Consider the following 14,059-nt stretch of genomic DNA (forward strand, 5'->3'; position numbering starts at 1 on the left):
TTTTCATACATAAGCTGATATCAGTGTTTCAGCAATCCCATGGAATAAACACAGCAATATAAAAATTATGTGACCATTGCAAGAGTGTTGCAACCTACCCCTCAGTGGCATCTCTTGTGTCTCTGGGCTTTGTGACAAATGTGTGTCCCTCCTCAGACTGACGGGCTCTGCAGAAATCAAACTGCTCAAAGGTCTCTCTGGCAGAATAAGCAATAACATCTATTTGCCAGTCAGCTGCTGCACGCTGTGATTAAGAGAAGATGATCAATTCTCATAAGGATGTTGATTATTCCCCAACCTGAGCTCAAATGCCTAGTTGCTGATTATATTCTAAGGTGCTAAAATGCTTTCTTTGCCAGGATTTCTGTATTTGGAGATAGTGGTCTTTTCCTGCCCCCCTCCAGGCACTAGGTTTTTTACCAAGCAGCAATTGGTTGTGGTTCCAGAGGGAGTTCTCCAGCACTGAGTGGCAATTCCTACCAGCAGAAGCCAGCCCTGGGGAACTTTCCTTCATTGCTGTGTTTGCTCTGGTGGCTCTGTGCGATGGATCTACAAGGGAAGGAAAATGGAACTGTGTAATGTAAGAGCAGTGTGAAATAGTGATCCAAGGGGCATGTAAACATGCACTTAGGAAAGGCAAAAGACCAGTGAAATAGTCCCCAGCACATGGTAATGCTTTCAGAAGGGTTGTAAAGGTTCTTGCTGAAAGCAAGCAATGTTTGGTGAAATAATGGATTGGTGAAGCACCAGTTTATAGTCCTGTGGTCAAAGGAAGCTCTGGAGCTTTCCAGTCATTCCCCTGCTCTGCTCAACAATACCCAATCCTTGAACACTTGAAGAAGAGATATTCCAATGTACAGAGAGCCCCCTTCCAAACTGAGAAGGCCTGTGCTAGGTACTGTTTCACTGCTCTTCAAGGGACCACTGTTGCAAGTGGTGAAATCACTGGCTTTGAAATGCTTCTTAAAAATCAGCTCGTGATGTGTGTTTCCAATAAATGACTAACACTTAACTTTGGGAGAAGTTTCTCCTGCTTTTATTGTAGCAGCTCTGTGCCCACTGCAGAATGGCCTGGCTGCAGTACCAGCTATGGCACTGAGGAGTGAAGCTTTGAAGAGCTCAGACCTTTCATTTGGTAGGTTTCTGGTCTAAGAGATCTGAGCCACCATTTCACGTTAGTTTTGTTGGGAATATTGCAGATATTACGCCAGTGTCCCCATGGTATCCTTAAACATGTCATGGAAACCCTCAGCAGTGCCCTCATCCACAATAGAGCAAAATTAAATTAGAGCATGTTTTCATGTTGGTTTCCAAATATGCATTTCCCTTAGGAAGTTGTGTATGGCTGAATGGTGCTTAATTCCACAAAAATATTTATCTGGGCAACAGCTGGAGTGTTAGACTTCTGTAAGGTAACTGAAATAAGGCTATGCCATGAATATTGAAATAGCATAACTTTTATCAGTCACAAACAATACAGATGGGCAGTGGAGGTTACGGGAAACAGAAAATTCAGGGATTGGATATGGATAAAACACTGCCCTCTTTTTGTGTGCCATTGCATGGGAACTGAACACTTTGCCACTCTCCATTTAAAATCTTAGACAAGACAGAATGGGTAAAAACAGGAATGATTGAGAGTGAACTGCTCTTAAGGAAATCTGGCTGATTTCCACATCATCTTCTCCAGCTGTAAAGTTATAGTTCAAAAACCAAAACAAAAAAAAGCGTAGCAGACTGTCTGATTTAATAAATTGCAATCAATTGCAATGCCTAATTATCTCCTTAGGAGGTTTGAAGAGATAGTAATGGATGGAGATGCTTTTCTCTCAGCGTGAGGGGAGCTCACCAGAATAGCTTCAAGGCTTCAAATAAACAAACCCTCACTATCAGCAAGGGAAGGACCAAAGTCTTAAATAACAAGTGTGTATCTGACTCTCTTGTTTGAATCAGGAAAAGCCAAGAGTGGGATGTTTGTGTACAGATAATTGAAACAGTGGTCTAGGGAGAAGTGTCTTCATAATTCTCTCCAAATCCTAGTAGAGATTATATTTCTGTACAATATCTGAAGGGAAAAAAGTGAAATATTAGTGAGTTAGAAGTTTGACACATGCAGTACATGGTTTACAGTTCCCAGTGGTACAGATGGAACTGTTAAAGGACTCTGAGCTCATAGTCCGAGAGAAAATGTCATCAGGCTTTTAAGGTCATTCACTGTTTGCTTACTCCACAGGAAAAAAAATCTCTAAATTTGTCTCTCTCTTAAATACAACTGGCTCTACCAAGACCTTTTCTTTCTCTTCCCAGCAGAGCAAAATGGGAATTTCTGTGCTTGAAAATAAAACGCCTCCTTGGCTTTTCCTGTGTGGTTTAAATTTTGCTTTTTTCAGTAGCTTAGGAGTAGATGTGGGCAGTTCTTTTGGGATTCTCTCATTTGCAAACAGACAAAGCAGGAGCTATAGGAGTTCCTTGCACAGCAGTTGCTGAAAGCTGCTCTTGAATGGGATGTGTCTTGTTGGGCTTCTGTGTGGCCAAGAGTTCAGTGAGACAGAACATACTCTCACTTGAAATAACTTATCTCCTTGCTTCAGAATTCCAAGGTGCACACGCTGAGTTTTTTTAAAATTTTTTTTCAACTCCCTTGAAAAATTCCACGAGAGTCCCTGGTGACTTTGTAATTACTTTCCAGCAGGATGAATATTTATGGCCCTTTAGATCTGCAAAGATAGGTATGGACTAAAACTACATTTCAAACAGAAGAAATTAGGCTTTTTTTATCCTCACCAGGGTTCTAAAGCCTGTGCAAGTAAGACCCCCTTGCCCTGCATTCAGCACTAGGAAAAGATGTTGAAGTGCCATTATATGAGGCATGAGATGCTGCTAAGAAACAAAGATGACAATAAACCAACACAGGTTTCAAAAGAAATCTTATTTCAAGGGAGTAAAGATGTTAATCACTATTTACCCTGAGCAGATGGAGCACATGAATTGCTTTTGGTGTTTCCCAGACACAAATAGAAGTTAAAAAATCCTAAAAACCCCAGCGTCACACATAGAGAGCGAATAATGACAAGAGTTAAAAGTATTCCTTACGATTTGCCGAGGACTGTGTTGATACCTCTGACAGTGAATTGCCTCTCAGCATCCTGCCTTTGGAAAAGTTGATGCTTTTCAGAACCAGCTCCTCCTTGGGCATTTCCACTGGCTCAGAGTGCAAGCATTTACACTCACAGCCGTTCATGGGGGTGTGCCGTGTGTCACTTCAGGAATGCCCAAGTGCACTTATGTAATGAGGAAAAAAAAAAAGCCTTTGTAAGGATCTGTTAGCAGATTAATTTTTTTCCTGCTACCACTCACTGTGTTATCTTGTCAGAACAGCTTTATGCTCTTTTTGATAAGCTTCCCATTCAGGGCACACAAAAGATCCTGGAAATCTCTCTAGATTGCTTACCTTGCTGCTTTCCCTGCCCCATTCTCTGTCTCTTCCCTTTAAACCTTCTCCCTTATCCCTACTCAAACATTTAATCCCAAATCTTGAAAGGGAAAATATTCCAGCTAAAGAATGGATGGCTCTGTGCCCAGTTGTCACCTCATTGTGTTCTCCCAGTGCTGTCCTCTGCCACAAGGTCACTCTTCTCCCAACTCCTCTGCCCTAGTGAGAGGGAAGGAGACAATGATTGGGAGGGATTTCTGCAAAGAACGGCTGGATAAATTTAGCCAAGTGCTCAGAGGAAGGGTGAGTGTTGGATTTTATTGCTTCCTCTTAATAGAGACAGCAGTAGGTTTGAGCTTTGACTTGTTTCTTTTACGTAGCTTTGCATTTAGCTTGGGCCAAACCCACCTTTTCAGAGTCTGCCAGGCTTTGCTTCTTCCAGTACTTTTAATGGTAGCTTTGTAGTTTTTTAGAGGATATAAATTGTGAGAGAAACTATGGGGTTGGATCAGTTGCTTTTTATTTTGCCAGAATTTGGAAACCTATTTATAGACATCGAAGTAGACATTGGGAATTCTGGAAAGAAAAGAAACAATTCATAGCTTTTCAGGGTACTTGTCATACAGTGAGAAGTAAAAACAGAAGAAAAGGGCATATGCATTGATTCTAAATTCAAATAAACTAAGATGTAGGTTAATGTGAGAACTACATTCAAGATATTTCTACCCAAATTAAATACCAGTGAATTAGCTGTTAATGAGGAGAGATCTGTGAAAGCAGGGATAGATGCATTTGATGAAGATATAAAATAAAAATATGAAGAGAGAAGAAAATAACCATTTTAATGACATCTTGGGAAACAAGTGAAAGAGAAGTGGATACTAAGGAATTGGTATAAATTGTGACAGAAAAATTAAGTGGAAATCAATATTTCCTCAATTCCACAGTAAGAAAGAAAATAGAGTTTAGCAGACATTACAACTGATAATGGACTTTAAAATAGATAGAAGGTTGTAAAAAAGGGCCCAAATGAGAGGCAGTGGCTTTTTCCAGGCTCTGATGGAACTGAGTTTGGTGTTCCAAGTACATGGTTTGAAAGGAGATGGGATGGGACAGGTTCCCACTGAGCACGGGGAAAACAGGCTTTATGGGCTTGCAAGTAATGAACTGGCTGAGGGTGTTTAGGATGAGCTCAGTGAATTGTCACTGAGTTTTTGTTGTGATGGATATGACCATTATCCTGGCAGCCCAGACAGGAGCAAAAGCGTGTTGATGCCTTGCAGTGCTGGGGAGCCAAGAGCTGTGAAAAGCAACAGTTGACAACAGGATCGCGTGGGACTCCGAGAAACCATGACAGAGGAGATTAAATGATCATTTCAGACACTGGAGAGATCATTAAAAAGCAATAGAGACGCTAAACAGAACTTGGATTTCTGCCTTTTCCCCTCTCTCACATGCTCTGAAATGACAGAGGCTTTTAAGGCCAGAAATTATGGTGAACAGACGCTTCAAATGATACTTTTATAATGATGTTTAAAGAAATAGATCTTCCCCACCCTTAGTAATGTGATCTGCATCTCCCCTCACCTCACAACTGTGATTAACCCTGCCCTACCCCAAACATCTTCCTTGTTCCACCTGCTCACACTCACTGGAAAGCAGAGGGTGGCATTTGGCTTTTAAATAATAAAGAAAAGGCAGAAAAAGCATAAAGAAAGATAGTGGCATAAAGTGTCATAACCTGTTGAAAAGATTGACTCTGAACTGAGAACCACAGACAGCTCCTGTGCCATCTGTTAGACCCGGAGATATCTGGCACATGGCTGCAGCAGTGTCAGGTGGAGAAGCTACAGGAGACATTCTAAGGTCAGGGATGGGATAAAAACAGAAAGAGAGGATGCTGTGTCTGTGTCAGGTGCCAGAAATGGTTTCCTGACCAATACCAGTTTGATGGGGAGAAATAAAGAAACACCCATAGTGCTAAAAGGAAATACAAAAAATTCTGAATAACCACAGAGGGAATAAAAAGGAAAAGTGAAGTTGAGGCTCTGCTGTGGTCCAGGAACAGCAGCAGCTGTGTGTGTGTTGATGAGCGAGGAGGGTGACTCCTGAAATACAATCTGATGGTTGTAAACACCTTCCAGGAGGCATTTGTAGGAATTTAAAGGTCTACGAATCTCAGGGGACTTGGACTTGGCATCTACTCATCAATGCCAGCCATAGCCCTGGAAGAGATCTGTCATCCTACCCATGAATTTGGCCCAAAGATTGCCAGTTAAATCTTTTGTCGTTGAGTGGCCATTCTTAAAAATATAGCTCTTCCCTCTCTTTTAGTCTACTGCTACTAGGGACAAATTTTGTATTTGTTTAGAAAGTTCTCTATCAAACACTGCCTTGCTTGTGTGCTTGGCTGCCACCTGCACAAACTTGTAAGGGATAAGATCATTACTGTATACCTGAGATTTTAAGGTATTAGAGTATATACAATGCCAGCAAAAGGAAAAATAGCTTTATTTTTACAGTAAGTTCATCAAATATTAAAATCAACTATTTAAATTCAGTTGTAGTAACAAAAGAAGGTGAATTCTGGATCACAAAGTAGGGAGGAAAGTATTGTAAAGCAGACGTAGAAAATAGAAAAGATGGTAAGAGGGAGAGATTCATTTAGTTGAATATTTTTCAGACTAATAATTACATTTGAAAGGCCAAAGAACGTGCACTCCTTACGGTGCCCATGATTGGAGAGGATATGGAAGTATTTGGAATTTGACTTGATGAGTAATTTCTAAATGCAAATCCGTGGTGGTGGAAGCTATCAAATTAGAGCAAGGTCAGCTGGGCTCCACTAATTCACACCAACTGTGGAGCACATTCAAATTAGTTTCCATCAGTTGTGAACCTGGGTCAGAGCTCATTTTAGACAGCAATCCCTATGGAAAGGACCCAGATGTCAGCAACAGAAAGGCAGTAAGGCAACTGGTTTGCTTTAGTTATGGCAGAATTCAGGGGACCTGGGCTTATTCCTGCTGCCATGTATATGAAGAAATCACTCCAGAAGATTTAATGGATGATTCTGCAAAGTTCATTCAGTTGTCCTGGGCTGGCAGTTAATTTTTTGCATCACTAGAAAATTTAAAAGCCACATCTGCTGTTACAGGAAAGACAAATAGTACTGAGAGGCTGAGCTCCTGACAGGAGGGAAATCCATGGACAGAGCTCTGAAGGACTTAATTATCTTTAACTGGCCTTTGTTTGGAAGGCAATTACTAGAATTTTATGAAAATACCTCCTGAGGAGGCATTAGAAATATAGAGCTGTAGCACACTGTATTTATCAATATCCTTTTGTTATTTTAAAAGAGAGAGTGGAGAAAACCCCAGGTTCCCACTCTCCTCCCTCTGCCATGTGCTGGCTAAGGAGTTCAGTGCTGGAGAAAGCTGGGCAAATGTTGCTTTAGTAATTGAGTGGTCTTTTTAGATTTGCTAGTTTTTTTTTTTCATTATACCATAGAAACTTTCAAAATATTTTTCTCTGAATCTGATCTTAAATCCATCAGTTTGTGATTTGTACATTGCACTTTGAAGGCTTAGAGACTCTGGAAAATACACCATTCTGTTCTAATCCTGAGCACTGAGTTACTTACATTGCTACATTAATGGTAAAGGGTTTAAAGTTTGTTTCTGTAAAATACACATTACCTGATTATTGTTCTACCTGAAATGAGCTATTTCATACAGATACATATGAAATATGAATATAGAAATATTCAGGTTTATTTATTTATTTATGGCTATATTTGTTTATATATGGCTCTTTTAATGTTGTTATACTTTTGATACATACATATTTATGGAAATATACAGTCAGACACTTTTATGGGCAGTAAAACTTGGTGGGATTATTTCTTGTGGAGCAAAATATCTGTAGGACCTAAAAACTAATTTTGCACCTCTGCAAAATATTTGCTGTTCAAGAAGGAGTTGAGAAATCGCCATCACTTCTAGTTGTTCACATTCTGATTTGTTGAGGTCACATCTGTGCTCCCCTCTGTTCTGTGCAATAAAATGTGTATTTTTTTTTTTTTAATGTGAATCTAAAATGTGTGGTATCACCTGAACTGGCTCTGATCACACCTGGGCACCGATTTCACATAGTGAAAGTATGTTTTCTGAACTCTCTGATGACAGAAGTCAAATCCAGAGCACTGGCAGGATTGTCTGATGATTGAACGGACCTTCCAGTACTGGAGCTGCAGTGACTTGTAATTCAGCAACGACCCCACGAAATCTCTGCAGATACTTTCAGATGTGGTTTAATGGTCATTGCCATGTACTAGACCAGGGGCACAAGTGTTAATTTTACATTCATCTGACACAGTTGAAAATGGATTATTATGTAATTAGGGATAAATATGCCCCGTTGAAATAACTATCCCAGTACTGACACCATGAGCCAGCTGGAGCTCTACCTGCAGTGCTGGTGCTCTGTACAGGGAGGCTTGGCCAGAGAAGTGTTCATCTTATCTCAGGCATCATCTGAGTGCTGTGTGAGTCAGGAATTACCTCCCCTCTGCTGGGGCTCCACGAGCTGTTATCTCTTGTTCTCATTGATTAGGGCCAGGAGGAAGTCCTGGCATCACTGGCTGGGTGGGAACAGAAGGGAAGGAAACACAAGCAGTTGGTTCAGCCTGCAGACTGGGGGGATTCAGATGAGATTCCCGTGGAAATCCAAACTGCAGTAATCAGAAAGGAAGCCCTGAACTTTTCACTCATAGGTGCTATATGTCCTTGCATGCTTGGAGACTGCAAGCAGCTGCTCTAATGTGCTTTTTGCTTTATCATCTTCTTCTATACCCAACTTTTTTACCACATGCAGAAAGAGGAAATCCCTGAAGTGCTTTCTGTAAAAGAAGGCCAGGCAGAACAGATAGCAATTGTAGTGCAGATAGTGTTTATTTAATTTGATTTTCATGTACCCTTCATTTTCTACTGTCTTTTCCATTCTCATTTCCATCTGGAAGGCTGGGAAGGCAGCTGGCTTCCCAGCAGACACCATCTCCACAATTAGGGAGCTGGCATGCAGCTTTGCCTCCCTGTTTGGGGAGCCTGTCTGCCTTGCTGCCCTCCTGGCACACTTGCCCACTCCAATCCACTTGCACAGGGAACCTGGCTGCCCCTCCTGGCCCAGGGTCAGCAATGTGAGGGTTCCACTGGCTCTGGAGCAGCAAGGACACCATGTATGAGCAGGCAATAGCAGACACATGGATTTAAAGCCAGTTTCCTGGGTTATCAGTGCCCTTCCCTCACCTCTGAGGGAAATGTGTTGGGTATTCCTTTGGGGTGTCCCGTCAGGGTGGCACAAGGATGCTCTGCTTGTCCTGCTGACTGCAAATCAGAACATGCTCCTGTTCCCCACATACCTTTCTGGGGGATGTGTCCTGCTGCCTGGAACCTCTGAGCAGCTCTGATCTCTCAGGCTATTTTTAATCCTTCAGTTCTTCAGTGCAGTTCCTCTCCTCTTCTGCTTTAGGTTCACATAACTCAGAAATACTGTGGACTTCAGCTATTGCCAAAGATTTCTCTGATGTTCAAAGCCCTTTCAAAGCTTTACTGCATTTTCCTTGCTATTCTGAGAACCAGCAGATCGTGATCCTTAGCTACTTGCATGTCCTGATGTTGGCTTGCCTACAGGTTAGAGAATTATAAAGTCGCTGTTCTAATTTAGGGGAGCTGGATGATTGGAAATCTGGATGAGGGAAAACAGAAGGCAAGCAACAAGCAATAAACTTATATAACACAGACACACCTGGAGTGTGAGTGTATTATATAACACAGGATCTCTCAAGCCACAAAATGTCACAGAAATTATTTGAACAGAGATTATTTTAGAACTGATAATTGTGGTTCTTGCTGAAATTCCTGGGTCAGCAGTTTTATTTCTCTTTTCTAGTAGCCTGTGTCCTTTCCTCTTCCCCTTCCACTTTCCTGTAGTATTGCAGAGCTGCCCAGCGCTCTGTCAAAGGCACCACAATCAGTTTTTGGGACCCATCCTACAGGCTTACAGCCATATCTGTCCCCCAGAAATATTGCACATAACTTGGGATCTCCAAGCTGCCACCAGCCATGTTACCTTTGTCATTAAACCAACTGAGATTCAACCAGAGGATGTTCCATACTCTGTCACAGAGTGAGCATTTCCTTAACCCTAATAATGAATCATGATGGACTCTTCTAGGTTAGTGTTATAAACATTTAAGCTTTTTGGTCTTACCATATTTTTCATTGAGTTTGGTTTGGCTTGGTTTTTTTCAGAAGGTCTAAAGATAAAAGGTTAAGAAGGCAAAATCCAATTATATTTAGGAGCTTCATGCTGTTGTCTCTTAGTAAATCCAAACCCAAGCATAGATTTTTACTTTTCCACCTTCCCTTCTGTATTCCTACAACAGTTACCTAAAGAGAACGGAGCATTTTGTACACACCACTTACTGACACCAGTTATTTTTATCTTTTGCTTTCTCCAGCAAACAAGCCTTGTTATCTTCCTTGTACAGAAAGCAGCTCCAGGCAGGGGAAAGGGCCACCCTGGAGAATTCAGCAGGTGCCATTCTGCATCTTGGCACTGCCCTAAAACCAGAGAACCAGGGGTGGACAACAGACCCCACCCTTCAGCATCATGCCTTTACTCACTCCCCCCCAGCCTTCCAGCCTCTTCACTTCCCCAGAACAGCAATGTCTGGGGTTTGTTTTCTTGTGAAAGGGGAGATAAGAGGCTGATTCTAAACCAAATTCTAATTAATTTGAACACATAGATTGTTATGCCACCAAGCCCAGCTCCGACTCAGGCAGCATGTGGGGTTTTTATGCTAGAGCACAGGTCTTCCTGGGATGTTTAGTTTTCAGAGCATCTTATGTGGTTCTTAGTTTTTGATTCTGCAGACATAATCTACAGCTTAAGAAAGTAAATATTTCATTTAATTATGGTGAATTAATCCAGAACCGATTTCTGTGGTTATTTCATCTCTTCTGGAAAGTGTAATGAAATCTAACAGATCAAGAAAAACTTACTCAAATTATTCTACACTTAATGACAACTTTTACCACCTCCTTTTTCTACCATTCCTGGAGCAGAGGTCACCAGCCACAGGCCAATGAGTTTTAATAATCTTGGCCAGAAGCTGTTTTTCTTCCCCTTCATGCTTGAGGAGGGGCTGGAGGTGCTTTGCCACCTCCTCCAGGCAGATCCTCTGAGTGTCCTCCACCTGCTGGAATCCCAACCTTGTGAAGTTTCTGGTTGCTGCTGCATGTTTGATATTACATCTGCCCAGCAAAGAGCACTCCAGGTGTTACCTGACTTCAGATTTTACTACAAGATTTTTCTCCTGGTCCTGTTGCTCATTTGAAGGCCTTGGCCAGGTTCCAAGGCAGTAATTACATTCTGTCGGGCTCATTTTCCTGCCATTCCCCCTGCAGATGTTATTTGTCACTCCTTGCAGGAGTGCAGAGTGGCACTGCTCTGCAGTTCCCAATGCAAGCTGAGCCTTTCCTCACAGGCCGTGCAGAAGTGGAAAAGGGTGTGATTGAACAGTTCTGGGGTACCAAACCCACCCCTGACCTGTGCCTGTGCCCATCTGACAAACTGAGACACAGAGGAGTTTGGAAAAAGCTGTTTACACTTCATGACAATGCCAGTGGACTCATTGGCACAAAAGACTTTTTCTAACCCAGCACCAATATTATACATCAGAGTTCACTTCAGTGATCACAGATATGAGAACTTAAAAATAGCACTTCTCCAATAGTTATTATTAATACCTGCTGTTCACATAGCCTTTGGAAAAAACCCTGATATAACCAACAGATTTGATGGAAGTGTCGCAGAATTCCATAAAAATTAGCTATGTAGAAGTGGATTGGAAATTATTTTCTTGTTGTAATGATCATAGTCTTGAAAACTTAGAAAGGTAGGAAATCTTGTAAGATTTTTTTCCCCCACTATACATAGTTTGCTTCCATCTCTTAAAGATGTTCTTTCATAATATCTTTCCAATGTTTAGTTCTAGTACAGGGGAAAAGTGCCCAGTACGTGAACTGTGATGCTCTTTTGCTGTACCTTCTGCCAGAGCCAATATCTCAGAAGGAAAAAGAGCCCTTAAAGGCTTTACAGAACCAGTCTTGTGGTTCTTTCTCATGTAAGTACTTGGGAAGATGTTGTGATACAACTGCAGTGCCTCCCAAGGCATTGGCTGTTCTGCTGAGAGGCTATTGCATTACACTGTGTCATGGAATGTTTCTAAATAATAAAAGCAATATCATTTTCCAGCCTTCTCTTGGCACTTGGGCTGCTCTGTGGGGTATTCATTAGCATGTGAGAGCAGAGCCTGGCTGCTTGCTCAGGCTCCTCTCCTCCACTGATTTAAACCAGACTGTATATATCTGCAATTCAATGAAGAACTTGCATAAAATTAAATCCCTCTACCTTATTATTTTTCTCCTGCATCTCAAAGCCCTTGTGAGAAATGCCTTAATTAAAGAAGCATCACCACAGCTTCAGCTCCAGTCACATGGGTTAAAACTCTAGAGTTGACATGATACTCTTCCCTGCTCTGTAAAGAGAAAGAAAGTATTGAGAGAGAGACAAGATGAAAATATTCTCTCCCCGTGTCAGAAATCTGATCTTGTAACAAGTCTTCCTTTGTACTTTTGCTCCTAAACCTCCCCTTCCACCCAGCACCGTCCCTGCTGTGGAGAGCAGCTGCTTTGAGAGGGGAATGTTTGCCACTGCTGGGTTAGGACCTCTCACACCTTTCTCTGCCATTGGAACTGGAGTGGTGCCCATGTTTGTTCTCTGTATCCTAAGGAAAATTCCTGGTTTGTGTGACCGATTACATTTAACTTCTGTTGAAGAGATTTACCACTCACTAAGCACAGTACTTGTGTAAAACAGAGCTGAGTACTACCCTGGAATAGATCAGTGTTCTGACTTGATTCTACAAACCCCCCCAAAAGCCAGAAGTTGGACTAAAGTCAGCATCAGCTGTTCAACCTTTACTGATGCCAGAATGGAGTGGGAATGCTCTGAAGTCGTGAAGACTTTCAGACCAGGGGGTAAATGAGGGTCTGTGGACTCAGCCCCTGTTCCAGCCAAGCACCTGTGCTGAAGTCCTGCTGTGGTGCAGTGTCCAGCACTCAGGATTGTCTGTGGGTCACTGGCCAGAGCTGGGGCAGAAGGTTTCACTTTCTATCTCACATCACTTCTTACTCAGGGCTGATCACACAAATACTCTGATTAGAGGGGAACACACAAACGGGGTATGTTCAAACAAATTGATTTATGAAGTGATTCATTCTGGGAGATTCCTGATTGAATCAGAGCCATAGTAAAACCTTATCTCCCTCTAGAGTTACATCATAGAGTTGATGTTCTGCAGATGGTGTGAGGCTCTACCATATCTGTGTTGTTTTCAGCTCTCCCTGTTGCACCATTTTCCAACATTACCTCATTAGACTGATAATGAGTTCACTGGGTACCCCACCAGGGAGCTGGGGTGGAGCTGCAGTTTAATAGGTTAATATTTGCACAACAGATTTGAAAAGTGTATCTTGGAGGGGCCAGCAGAAGGGATGGTCTTCAAATTGTCTGTCTCTGCTCAGCTTCAGGTACCTTCATTAAGGAACATTTAAAGATAAGATACCTTCTAATTATGCTCAAGGAAGAATAGAATGTACAAAGAAAAAGGAGAAAAAACCCACACCCAAACAAAAACCCAACAAAAGCTTGCTTTTCTATTTTTTCTAATTATTCATGATATCCTAGTGAAATTTTTAACCATAAAATTTCCTTCTGTCAGAGCATATTTGGGCTTTCAGTTGTATTTTAACAAGTTCCACTGTAACAACTGAGTGTTTGTAGCTGGACTTTGGGGCAAATATCACTGTATTTGCTGTCTGGTGGAACAGGCAGTTTACTTTCTCAGCAGAGCTGCTGTGGAACTTTATCAATTACTGTTTGTAGATAACTCTGAGGTTGTAAAGCAGAAGCTGGTAGAGAGCAGCAAGGAACTGTCACTTTTTTGACACTGCAGGAAATAAATCCTGGAAATGCTGTTCTCTGCTTATCGTGCTGGGGACAATTTGTGGGGATTTGTTTCTTGAATGCTCCTTGAGCAAGTAAAATAAATGTATTCGTTGAGGATGCAGTAAATGACTATAGTTCTGAGTAATTATCTTGAAATCTTTCCCAAATGCCACAGCTTTCAAAAAGGTATCATATAGCATTTTCTTCAAATGAAGAGCCTCAGTAATTATTCATCCTTATTTTCCCAGGTTTGTTAAATGCTTCAGCAGCCTGATTCTGGCAGAACAAAGGAAATGCAATAGAAATGTAATCATATATTTGTGCTGCAGTTTTGGCCATGTCTCTGCATTTCTAGAAAAGTGAATGCCCATTAAAATCATCTATCCTGATGCAAACACAAACAGCTGTGGCTCTTGTGTAATTCTGAATACTTTTCTATTTAATTTATCTATTTATTTAATGTATTTAATTTATCTATTAACTTAGTTATCTATCTGAAAAAAATCTATTTGCCACGATAGTGTGAAAATACTCCCAAAAAACTGGCAGATA

General features: G+C 41.4%; 1 long non-coding RNA gene across 1 annotated transcript; it reads right to left on the bottom strand.

Moving 5' to 3' along the window:
- Positions 1 to 8,762: 8,762 nt before the first annotated feature.
- LOC114061848 lies at positions 8,763 to 12,358 on the bottom strand. The gene is made up of 3 exons (XR_003572236.1): positions 12,235 to 12,358; positions 11,909 to 12,035; positions 8,763 to 9,117 (listed from the first exon to the last, which is right to left on the bottom strand). It is a non-coding gene; the product is annotated as an uncharacterized LOC114061848 (long non-coding RNA).
- Between the last annotated feature and the right edge of the window lie 1,701 nt (positions 12,359 to 14,059).

This window comes from Empidonax traillii, unplaced genomic scaffold (genome assembly GCF_003031625.1).
Source record: "Empidonax traillii isolate 1590-97213 ecotype Southwest subspecies unplaced genomic scaffold, ASM303162v1 scaffold363:size828163, whole genome shotgun sequence".
NCBI classification, from domain to species: domain Eukaryota; kingdom Metazoa; phylum Chordata; class Aves; order Passeriformes; family Tyrannidae; genus Empidonax; species Empidonax traillii.